Genomic DNA, 12,315 nt, shown 5'->3' with positions numbered 1-12,315 from the left:
GTCTTCTTCAATACTGAAGGGCGAATGACGCACACATTAGAATAAGTAAAGGATAAGGAAGCATCTCAGGTGAGCGATTAAAATGAGGGGCACACTGTACATGTGGTGCGGACATGTTATTGCAGTTCCATTGATAAGGATAGCAGTCACATACTATAATAAATTTCTGCAAGGTGTTGAGTTCCTATCTCATCACGGAGAGTAAACTCTCTGTCACCAGGAGGTTCATTCACTTGTTTGGCCAACTCTTCACAGGCAGCCCTAACCACAGCTTGTTCAGAACGACAACCCTTATTGTCAAATTTGGGGCGAATCTTGTCATCTTGTTTCTTCAGGATGAATAGGTTGCTCTACCGTTTGTCAGAATTTTAACTCACTCAACATGACGTGCAGCAAAATAAGCAAAAAAGGAACAATTTGCAGACAGGAGGAAGTACAGCTGTAGCTATAACTGTGGTGAATGTGTAATTACTGATAATTCACCAGTGCACTGTATTATGTTATGTTATTAACCCTGTGGGCGCCACCTATGGGCCATTGTGTGGCTTCACCCACAGGGGGATATGTTGGGGCATGTACGGGCTCCGCCCATGGCTCCACCCCCATTAGAGGAAGTATAAGAGCAGTTGACCTGCGGGGCCGCCTTCAGTATTGTACCGGTCACAGGCAGGCACAGTTCTAAGCTGATTAAAACCACGGTTTACTTCTCCACCTGTCTTCGAGTGAATTGATGGTCGCATCAATTTAATCAGCTTAAAATACTATCATGGAATCAGCCCTCAAACCTGACCGACTGGAACTCGATCCACAGGCCGCAGAGGCAAAAGACATTTTTTCACATTGGCTTCGATGCTTCAAGGCCTATCTCGCCGCGTCGTCTAAGCCATCCGTCACTGATGAACAGAAGCTGAGCCTCCTCCATACACGAGTGAGCCATCGCATTTCTATCCAGCTCAACGAAGCCGCTTCCTATACAGAGGCCCTCGCACTACTCGAACGCCTCTACGTGCGGCCTGTGAACGAGATCTACGTGCGACTCGTCTTCACCACTCGCCGCCAGCGCCCCGGGGAGTCGCTAGATGATTACCTACGCGACCTCAAAGCCCTCGCACACAACTGTAACTACCAGGCCGTTACGGCCACTCAGCACATGGAGCTCGGTGTCCGAGATGTTTACGTGGCGGGGGTCCGATCGAACTATGTGAGACAGCGCCTGCTCGAAAAAGGGGCCCAGGACCTGGACGACACGGTAAAACTGGCTACCTTTCTGGAGGTCGCTTTTCAGAGCCTTACTGCGTTCTCGGCCGATCACCCGACCCCCTCGTGGGCCCCCGACCCGAGACTACCCCAGGCCTGTGCCGCGCGGCCGCCCGCCCATTAAGGGGGGCTACCCTGCTACTTTGGCGGCCAGTTCCAATACCCCCGACTGCACTGCCCGGCCCGCAACGCGAACTGCAGCAGCTGCGGGCGAAAAGTTCACTTCGCCAAGGTCTGCCTGGACAGGTCTACGAACTCGAACTCACAGACCCGATCCACAGACTCACAGGCCCACAGACCCCGCAAGGTGGCAACGTCTCTGCCGACTCCGCCTCCACACAACACGTGCGACTCATGGGGGCCGCCATCTTGGCCATCCTCCCCCACGCGGCCGGCCACGTGCGATCTATGGGGGCCGCCATCTTGGACGCCATCTTCCTCACCTCCCGCCACGCTCGACCAACGGGGGCCGCCATCTTGCCCGCCATCTGCTACGCCGCTCAACGCGTACGACCTACATGGACAGCCATCGCGGGGCCGCCCCAGCATCTCCGATCACACCGCCAGCTACCCACAACTCAGCGTGGTCACCCTGGACAAGTCGCGGCCTAAGCACCTCCGGAGCTCCATGATGGCCGTCCGGGTTAACGGGTACGAGACAACTTGCCTTTTCTACTCCGGGAGCACAGAAAGATTCATTCACCCGGACATGGTTAGACGCTGCTCGCTCCCAATATTCCCGACGTAACAAACCATCTCCCTCGCCTCTGGGTCGCACTCGGTGCAAATCCAAGGGTGCACTACTGCAACCCTAGTGATACAGGGCTGAGTACGCCAATTTTCAACTATATGTGCTCCCAGACCTCTGCGCTCCCCTCCTTTTGGGACTCGACTTCCAGTACAACCTCAGGAGCCTAACTCTTAAGTTCGGGGGGCCCCTGCCCCTGCTCACCATATGCAGCCTCGCGACCCTAAAAATCGACCCCCCACCCCCACTCCCCCTTCGCAAACCTCACCGCTGATTGCAAGCCAGTAGCCACCAGAAGCAGGCGGTATAGTATGCAGGACAGGACGTTCATTAGGTCCGAGGTCCAGCGTCTCTTGCGGGAGGGGGTCATAGAAACCAGCAATAGCCCCTGGACAGCTCAGGTGGTGGTCGTCAAGACCGGGGAAACGTTCCGGATGGTGGTTGATTACAGCCAGACCATTAGCCGGTTTACGCAACTCGATGCGTACCCCCTTCCCCGGATTGCAGATATGGTAAATCAGATCGCGCACTACCGCGTGTTCTCCACGGTGGATCTGAAGTCTGCATACCACCAGCTCCCAATCCGCCCGGAGGACCGTCACTACACGGCGTTTGAGGCAGACGGCCGCCTTTTCCATTTCTTCCGGGTCCCCTTTGGCGTCACGAACGGGATTTCGGTGTTCCAACGAGTGATGGACCGAATGCTGGACCAGTACGGGCTGCGGGCCACGTTTCCCTAGTTGGATAATGTCACCATCTACGGCCGTGATCAGCAGGACCACGACGCCAACCTCCACCGATTTCTCCAAACCGCCCAAAAACTCAACCTCACCTACAAGGAGAAATGCGTTTTCCGCACAACCAGGCGAATCATCCTCGGCTACGTCGTGGAAAGCGGGGTCCTAGGGCCCGACCCTGACCATATGCGCCCCCTCCTTCAACTCCCTCTCCCCCACAGTCCCAAGGCCCTGAAGAGGTGCCTTGGATTTTTCTCCTATTACGCCCAGTGGGTCCCCCAGTATGCGGACAAAGCCAGGCCACTATTTAAGGCCACCCTCTTTCCACTGGCAGCCGAAGCCCGCCAGGCCTTCAACTGAATGCGCGCGGTGGACGAGTCCGTCCCCTTCCAGGTGGACAGCGACGCCTCAGAGGTCGCTCTCGCCGCCACCCTCAACCAAGCAGCAGACTGGTAGCGTTCTTTTCCCGCACCCTCACCACCTCTGAAATTCGACACTCCTCGGTCGAAAAAGAAGTCCAAACCATCGTGGAAGCCGTGCGGCACTGGAGGCACTACCTCGCTGGTAGGAGGTTTACCCTCATCACCAACCAACGATTGATAGCCTTCATGTTTGATAATACACAGCGGGGCAAGATCAAGAATGATAAGATCTTGAGGTGGAGGATCGAACTCTCCACCTACAACTACGATATAATATATCGTCCTGGGAAGCTCAACAAGCCCCCAGATGCCCTGTCCCGCGGCACATGCGCCAGCGCGCAAGATGACCGACTACGGCCTATCCACGATGACCTCTGCCACCCGGCTCGCCCATTATATCAAGGCCCGCAACCTGCCCTACTCCACCGAGGAGGTCAGAGCTATAACCAGGGACTGCCAAATCTGTGCGGAGTGTAAACCGCACTTCTATCGACCGGATAAGGCCCACCTGGTAAAGGCATCCTGGCCCTTTGAACGCCTCAGTATCGATTTCAAAGGGCCCCTCCCATCCAATAACCGCAACACGTACTTCCTTAACATCATAGATGAGTTCCTCCGCTTCCCGTTTGCCGTCCCCTGCCCCGATATGACCACCCTCACTGTAATTAAAACCCTGCATAGTATCTTCACCTTGTTTGCTTTCCCCAGTTATGTCCACAGCGACAGGGGCTCGTCGTTCATGAGCGACGAACTGCGTCAGTACCTGCTCAGTAAGGGCATCGCCTCGAGCAGGATTACCAGTTATAACCCCAGGGGAAACGGGCAGGTGGAGAGGGAGAACGCGACGGTCTGGAAGACCATCCTACTGACCCTACGGTCCAGGAATCTCCCAGTTTCTCACTGGCAGGAGGTCCTCCCCAATGCGCTCCACTCCATTAGGTCCCTCCTTTGCACAACCACAAACCAGACTCCTCATGACCGTCTGTTTGTGTTCCCGAGGGGAGCTACCTCAGGGGCCTCGCTTCCACCCTGGCTGATGACACCGGGTCCAGTCCTCCGAAAGCACGTTCGGAGCCATAAGACCAACCCCCTGGTAGAGAGGGTCCAGCTCCTGCACTCCAACCCATACTATGCGTACGTCGAACACCCCGATGGCCGGCAAGATACCGTCTCCCTCCGGGACCTGGCGCCCGCAGGCACCACCACCACTACCACTACTGCATCCCCCACACTATGTCCCGTCCAACCTCCCATGTTCAGCGCCCCCACCCCTATATGGTTCCCGCGCTCCCTCCCACCCGCCGCACCAGTCCACAGGTATGAAGCTCCGGAAGAGCCGCTCCCAGAGTCCACGCCTGTGCCCCCTCCGGACCCACTTCCACAGCCACCCGAAGGGGCTGCAACACTAGTGCTTCGGCGGTCGCAACGTACGATCCGGGCACCGGACCGACTGAATCTATGAGTCCGTCACCCCCGCCGGACTTCATTTTTTAAACAGGGGGTGAATGTGGTGAATGTATAATTACTGATAATTCACCAGTGCACTGTATTATGTTCTGTATGTTATTAACCCTGTGGGCTCCACCTATGGGCCATTGTGTGGCTTCACCCACAGGGGGATATGTTGGAGCATGTACGGGCTACGCCCATGGCTCCACCCCCTTTAGAGGAAGTATAAGAGCAGCTGACCTGTGGGGCCGCCTTCAGTGTTGTACCGATCGCAGGCAGGAACAGTGCTAAGCTGATTAAAACCGCAATTTACTTTGTGTCTTCGAGTGAATTAATGGTCGCATCAATAACAAACCTCGGTATCCTGGCCTTCAAGTCCACACGATTAGATACAAATTGTGTTCAGCGGTTGAGAAATATATCAATGTGCTATGCATGCAAGATTTTACAGCACGGTTATATTTTCAAAAGTCTCCTTTAATTTAAAGTGTAACAAAATGTTCTGATGTGGGGATGCCGGCGTTGGACTGGGGTGGGGACAGTAAGAAGTCTTACAACACCAGGTTAAAGTCCAACAGGTTTGTTTGAATCACTAGCTTTCAGAGTGCAGCTCCTTCGCCAAGTGAATCAGGGCTGGGGGAGGGGAGGAGCAGGCAGAGCACCGGGCCGCAGAGCACTGGGCAGCAGAGCACCGGGCCGCAGAGCACCGGCCAGCAGAGCACCGGGCCGCAGAGCACCGGGCCGCAGAGCACCGGGCCGCAGAGCACCGGGCAGCAGAGCACCGGGCTGCAGAGCACCGGGCCGCAGAGCACCGGGCAGCAGAGCACCGGGCTGCAGAGCACCGGGCCGCAGAGCACCGGGCCGCAGAGCACCGGGCCGCAGAGCACCGGGCCGCAGAGCACCGGCCAGCAGAGCACCGGGCTGCAGAGCACCGGGCCGCAGAGCACCGGGCAGCAGAGCACCGGCCAGCAGAGCACCGGGCCGCAGAGCACCGGCCAGCAGAGCACCGGCCAGCAGAGCACCGGCCAGCAGAGCACCGGGCCGCAGAGCACCGGCCAGCAGAGCACCGGGCAGCAGAGCACCGGCCAGCAGAGCACCGGGCCGCAGAGCACCGGCCAGCAGAGCACCGGGCCGCAGAGCACCGGGCCGCAGAGCACCGGGCCGCAGAGCACCGGGCCGCAGAGCACCGGCCAGCAGAGCACCGGGCTGCAGAGCACCGGGCCGCAGAGCACCGGGCCGCAGAGCACCGGGCCGCAGAGCACCGGGCCGCAGAGCACCGGGCCGCAGAGCACCGGCCAGCAGAGCACCGGGCTGCAGAGCACCGGGCCGCAGAGCACCGGGCCGCAGAGCACCGGGCCGCAGAGCACCGGGCCGCAGAGCACCGGGCCGCAGAGCACCGGGCCGCAGAGCACCGGGCCGCAGAGCACCGGCCAGCAGAGCACCGGGCTGCAGAGCACCGGGCCGCAGAGCACCGGGCCGCAGAGCACCGGGCCGCAGAGCACCGGGCCGCAGAGCACCGGCCAGCAGAGCACCGGGCCGCAGAGCACCGGCCAGCAGAGCACCGGGCAGCAGAGCAGCGGGCCGCAGAGCACCGGGCCGCAGAGCACCGGGCCGCAGAGCACCGGGCTGCAGAGCACCGGCCAGCAGAGCAGCGGCCAGCAGAGCACCGGGCCGCAGAGCACCGGGCCGCAGAGCACCGGGCCGCAGAGCACCGGGCCGCAGAGCACCGGCCAGCAGAGCACCGGGCCGCAGAGCACCGGGCTGCAGAGCACCGGGCTGCTGAGCACTGGCCAGCAGAGCACCGGGCAGCAGAGCACCGGGCCGCAGAGCACCGGGCAACAGAGCACCGGGCCGCAGAGCACCGGGCTGCAGAGCACCGGGCAGCAGAGCACCGGGCAACAGAGCACCGGGCCGCAGAGCACCGGCCAGCTGAGCACTGGCCAGCAGAGCACCGGGCAGCAGAGCACCGGGCCGCAGAGCACCGGGCTGCAGAGCACCGGGCCGCAGAGCACCGGGCCGCAGAGCACCGGCCAGGAGGGCACCGGGCTGCAGAGCACCGGCCAGCAGAGCACCGGGCCGCAGAGCACCGGGCCGCAGAGCACCGGCCAGCTGAGCACCGGCCAGCAGAGCACCGGGCAGCTGAGCACCGGGCCGCAGAGCACCGGCCAGCAGAGCACCGGGCAGCAGAGCACCGGGCCGCAGAGCACCGGGCTGCAGAGCACCGGGCCGCAGAGCACCGGGCAGCAGAGCACCGGGCCGCAGAGCACCGGCCAGCGGAGCACCGGGCCGCAGAGCACCGGCCAGCGGAGCACCGGGCCGCAGAGCACCGGCCAGCTGAGCACCGGGCCGCAGAGCACCGGCCAGCAGAGCACCGGCCAGCAGAGCACCGGGCCGCAGAGCACCGGCCAGCAGAGCACCGGGCTGCAGAGCACCGGGCCGCAGAGCACCGGCCAGCAGAGCACCGGGCAGCAGAGCACCGGGCCGCAGAGCACCGGCCAGCAGAGCACCGGCCAGCAGAGCACCGGGCAGCAGAGCACCGGGCCGCAGAGCACCGGCCAGCAGGGCACCGGGCAGCAGAGCACCGGGCAGCAGAGCACCGGGCCGCAGAGCACCGGGCAGCAGAGCACCGGGCCGCAGAGCACCGGGCCGCAGAGCACCGGCCAACAGAGCACCGGCCAGCAGAGCACCGGGCAGCAGAGCACCGGGCCGCAGAGCACCGGGCCGCAGAGCACCGGCCAACAGAGCACCGGGCTGCAGAGCACCGGGCTGCAGAGCACCGGCCAGCAGAGCACCGGGCCGCAGAGAACCGGGCTGCAGAGCACCGGGCCGTAGAGCACCGGCCAGCAGAGCACCGGGCCGCAGAGCACCGGGCTGCAGAGCACCGGGCCGTAGAGCACCGGCCAGCAGAGCACCGGCCAGCAGAGCACCGGCCACAGAGCACCGGGCAGCAGAGCACCGGGCCGCAGAGCACCGGGCAGCAGAGCACCGGGCCGCAGAGCACCGGGCCGCAGAGCACCGGGCCGCAGAGCACCGGGCCGCAGAGCACCGGGCCGCAGAGCACCGGGCCGCAGAGCACCGGGCAGCAGAGCACCGGGCAGCAGAGCACCGGGCTGCAGAGCACCGGGCAGCAGAGCACCGGGCTGCAGAGCACCGGGCAGCAGAGCACCGGGCAGCAGAGCACCGGGCCGCAGAGCACCGGGCTGCAGAGCACCGGGCCGCAGAGCACCGGCCAGCAGAGCACCGGCCAGCAGAGCACCGGGCTGCAGAGCACCGGGCAGCAGAGCACCGGGCCGCAGAGCACCGGCCAGCAGAGCACCGGCCAGCAGAGCACCGGCCAGCAGAGCACCGGCCAGCAGAGCACCGGGCCGCAGAGCACCGGGCCGCAGAGCACCGGCCAGCAGAGCACCGGCCAGCAGAGCACCGGGCCGCAGAGCACCGGGCTGCAGAGCACCGGCCAGCAGAGCACCGGGCCGCAGAGCACCGGGCCGCAGAGCACCGGGCAGCAGAGCACCGGGCAGCAGAGCACCGGGCCGCAGAGCACCGGGCCGCAGAGCACCGGGCCGCAGAGCACCGGGCCGCAGAGCACCGGGCCGCAGAGCACCGGGCAGCAGTGCACCGGGCTGCTGAGAACCGGGCTGCAGAGGGGCGGGTTCCGGTTGCACAGGCTGGAGGGCCGGCCGCCCAATAGGCCGAGGAGGTGCCAAGGAGACGTCGCCTGTCATTCAAATACCTGCAGACCGGGAATGCCGTTGGAGACTCCGGATGAGCAGAGAGACAGTGCGACACATCTGACAGATGATGGCACACTTGGCACCGAAGGGGTATGGGGAGGACACCGCTCCCGGTGACTGTCAAGGCGACGGTCTACCTGAACCTCTATGTGATGGGGTCCTTCCAGTCGGCGAGTGGATCCTGTCCGGGATCTCTCAGACCTCGCGCACAGGTGCATCTACGCCTTCACGGAGGCCATATATGCCCAGGCGGAGCAAATGGATGGTCCACATCCATTTCCATGTGGACCGAACCCGCCAGGATGCCTGTGCAGCAGGGTTCCCTGCCATCGCCGGGATGCCCCGGGTCCAGGGGGCGATAGATGGGATGCATGTCGCCCTATAGGCATCAGCAGATAACAGGCCGCTGTACACAAACCGAAAGGGGTACCACTCGATGAACATCCAGGTGGTTTGTGACCATCAGCTGCGCGTGATAATCGTACACCTCTGCGCCCGATATCCGGGCAGTGTGCACGATTCTTTCCTCCAGCGCCAGGCACACTTGGCGATCCTGACATGTTCGAGGCCACAGACTGATGTAGAGACCCACTATACTGACACCCATACAGCGAGCAGGAGTGTGAAGGAGAGGTGCTTCGGCCTCCTGAAAATGCGCCTCAGGTGCCTGGACTGTTCGAGAGGAGCCCTCCAGTACAAGGCTGAGAGGGTTGCCCACATCGTGGTGGCCTGCTGCAGCCTGCACAACATCGCACAGCAGAGGCGCGATGTGCTGGAGGAGGAGGAAGGGCAGGTCTCGTCTGATGAGGATGGTGCGGGGGGGAGAGGGAGGGGGGGAGGGAGAGCAGTGGAGGGACAATGACAGTGTTCCACGTTGCGGCCGTGGCTCATGGCACCTATCCGGATGCCACAGACCAATGTGGTGACCCGCTACAACAACACCCATACAGCGACCAGGAGTGTGGTCGAGTAGGCCCGGGAAGGCAGGGGAGACCTCACGGCGTGTGCATCAGGGCCAGTGCGCACAGGACACTCTGATCACATCCAGGTTCACCGACTAGGAGGGGGGTAAGGGGGGTGGGGGCTGCTGACCAAGGGCACGGACACCACATCCCAGGCCCACACCCCTTCACTTCCCACACCCCCAGACTGCCCACTTGCAAACCCCTCCGTTATACATACCTGCAGCGCCATGAGGTGGGGCCCCTGGGTTGGCGGTAACAATGGGTTTGGTCCATGGGGTGGAGGATGATGACAACCCGCTCTGTGATGAGCTCTGGTGCTCCGCATCATATGCCAACGTCTGACTCATGCCCACGGAGCACCTTCCACCTGGGTGATCACTGCATACAAGCTGGCCAGCCCATCACACGGTCCCGTCGGATCCCTGGGGTGGGGGTGCTGGAGACGGTCGGGGTCTCGAGGGGGGGGGGGGGGGGAGCACGGTCCTCCCACAGTGCGTGCACTGGACCCCCACTCCCCACGCCCCCCCAGCCAGCACCGACCAGTCCACCCCCACACCATTAGACAGAGCACTGAGGCAGGTTTCAACAGTGGTAAAAGGTGTTTATTATAAAGAAATATATACAGTCTTGCCTTAACCCCTATAACTAAACTGTGCCCTGCACCCGTGCCAACCTAACTGGTGTCTAACTTTCTGGCCTTACGGGCCCTAACGCTACGCCTAGGCGGATCCCCAGAAGGTGCAGCAGGAGTCAAGGCAGCCTGCTGTGACTCCTGCCCTGCGACAAGGGGCCCCTTTGGTGCCTGTCTCCTGGGGCGGCCCTGCCTAGATGGGTGCCTGCCAGAATGCCCCAGGCCTTGGACATGCCAATCCATAGCCGAAAGCATTGCCACCAATGCCTTCACTGCAGACGCCACCCGTGCGGTGTTGGCCTGGGTGGCACACATGGCCGGCACCACACCTTGCTCTTGCACGCGGATGGACTCCTGCACCTGCAGCAGGTGCTGGAGGCTTGCCAACACCCCCTCTTGTAGTCCCTGGGTCTCCACTGTGGCTGGGACTGGATGTTCCAGAAGCCCCGGACCCATGTGGGCAACAGCTGGTTCCTGGGCCCGGACTGCCCCCTGACCGTCCGGCCCCTCGGCTGCTCCTACCTCCACCTGCTACACCGGACCAACAGTGTGGTGCGCACCAGATAGTGTCCGAGGAGCCTCCTCACTAATGTGCCCAACAGAGATGATAGTCTCTGGGATGGTGGGGGTGTAGGAGACAGCTGTGACGGAAAGTCAGTGTCCTCCTCTGACCCGAGCTCCGGGGTGTCCTGAGTCTCGGTTGGAGGGCTGGTGTTCGGGCTGCTTCCCCCATCAGTGCTCGGCTGTTTGGAGGGCCCGGCTCTGGCACTGGCTGGGGGATTCCGGATGGACCGGCCCCATCTCCGGCACCTCCTGTAAGACACAAGATGACATGGGTGATTAGGCAGCGGCCGGGGAGAGTGGGAGTGGACGGTTGTAGTGGGGAGGGGGTGGGTGGGCGAGGCAAATGTGGGGGGTGAGGGGGGGGGTGGCGAGGGGATGAGTGGGGTGATGGGGGTGAGGGGGGTGGGGGGGGTGAGATGGGGGGTTGCCCACACATGTGTCATGGGTAACCGCAACTCAGCAGGATCTCACTTGCTCGCTCATGACCGCACTCCAACCCGGCGACATCCCTTTCCTCTGGGCCACCGACCACATTCAGGGTCCACTGCTCGGGCATGGTGAGGGGCCGCAGTTCTGCTGGTCCCCCTCTGGTCTTCTCCCCTCCCGGCGGTTGTGCGTGGTCTCCTCCTGCGGGGTTGCAAACATAAATAACGACACTGTTAGATTCAGTCCAGGGGTTGGGTACATGGTGGCCTCAGTGGCCAGGGCACCCGGCCATGGTGGATGGCATGGGTTCTGGCATGTGGGGCAGGGTGGGGGTTTGGCCATCCCCAGGGGGGTGGGGAGGGGGGGGGTAGGGTTACGGCTGTGCGGGGGGGGGGGGGGGGTTAGTGCCAGGGGCACGGAGCAGCCAACTCACCCTGACTGCCCTGAGAAAGACGTGCAGTTTCTTCCGGCACTGCATGCCAGCCCGGACAACGTTGCCCAGGCCACTGACCGCCTCTCCCACCTGTACCCAGGCACGGCGAACGGCGGCCCCTGGCGGGGTCATCCTTCTCTCCTCCACGGCATCCAGGAGGGTGTCCAGCTCAGAGTCCCTGAACCGTGGCGCTGCTGTCCTTCCAGCCATCTTGTTGGCTGGGACGGTGCGTGTGGGGGAGGAAGGACCGGTTAATTGCGGCTGCAGCATGTGAGCCTCATGAGCGCCAATCACGGACCCGGCGTATCCTGCACTGTTTTCCATGGAATTGGTTGTGTTCCACGTGGCGACGGTGCTAGCCCAATTAAAGTAGCTGAATCCTTAACTGGGAAAATAAGGGTGAATGGCACCCAAACTGAAATGTCAGACTGGAATTTCAATAAGCACTGCACATTCCACAGTAGCAAAGCATGTCTTATTTTATTCATTTTATGCATTTTGATGTTCTTATGTCATGTTATTTCTGGACAAGATATTTCCAGCAATGCCGTGCAAGCGAAACATAAAGGCCCCACATTTAGAATGAAATAAATGTGCCAAGCCCATTAAAGGCCACCTACAGAACTCGCTGCAGTTATTTTGTTAAGAAAACATGTCAAAATTCAGCACATTCACAAAACCAGCTGAGAGTATCGGTTTTGCACTTTACACCGACTTAGAGGAAGTACTCCACCAATAACATATTTTTCAGATGAACAGACTTGAACAAGCTATGAAGGACTTCTTGAATGTAGCTCATTGATATTAGCATCAACACAATGCATATTCTTTTGATAAGTTTCCCCAAAGAAAATCAGTCCAGAAGGAATAACACTTTCACAATGCACCTGTCACTGATGTATCCAAATTATATTAACACATTTATGCTGCAATTTCTGTTTTTAAGGCTTAA

This window comes from Scyliorhinus torazame, chromosome 2 (genome assembly GCF_047496885.1).
Source record: "Scyliorhinus torazame isolate Kashiwa2021f chromosome 2, sScyTor2.1, whole genome shotgun sequence".
In the NCBI taxonomy this organism is placed as follows: domain Eukaryota; kingdom Metazoa; phylum Chordata; class Chondrichthyes; order Carcharhiniformes; family Scyliorhinidae; genus Scyliorhinus; species Scyliorhinus torazame.
This window is presented reverse-complemented; position numbering follows the sequence as displayed.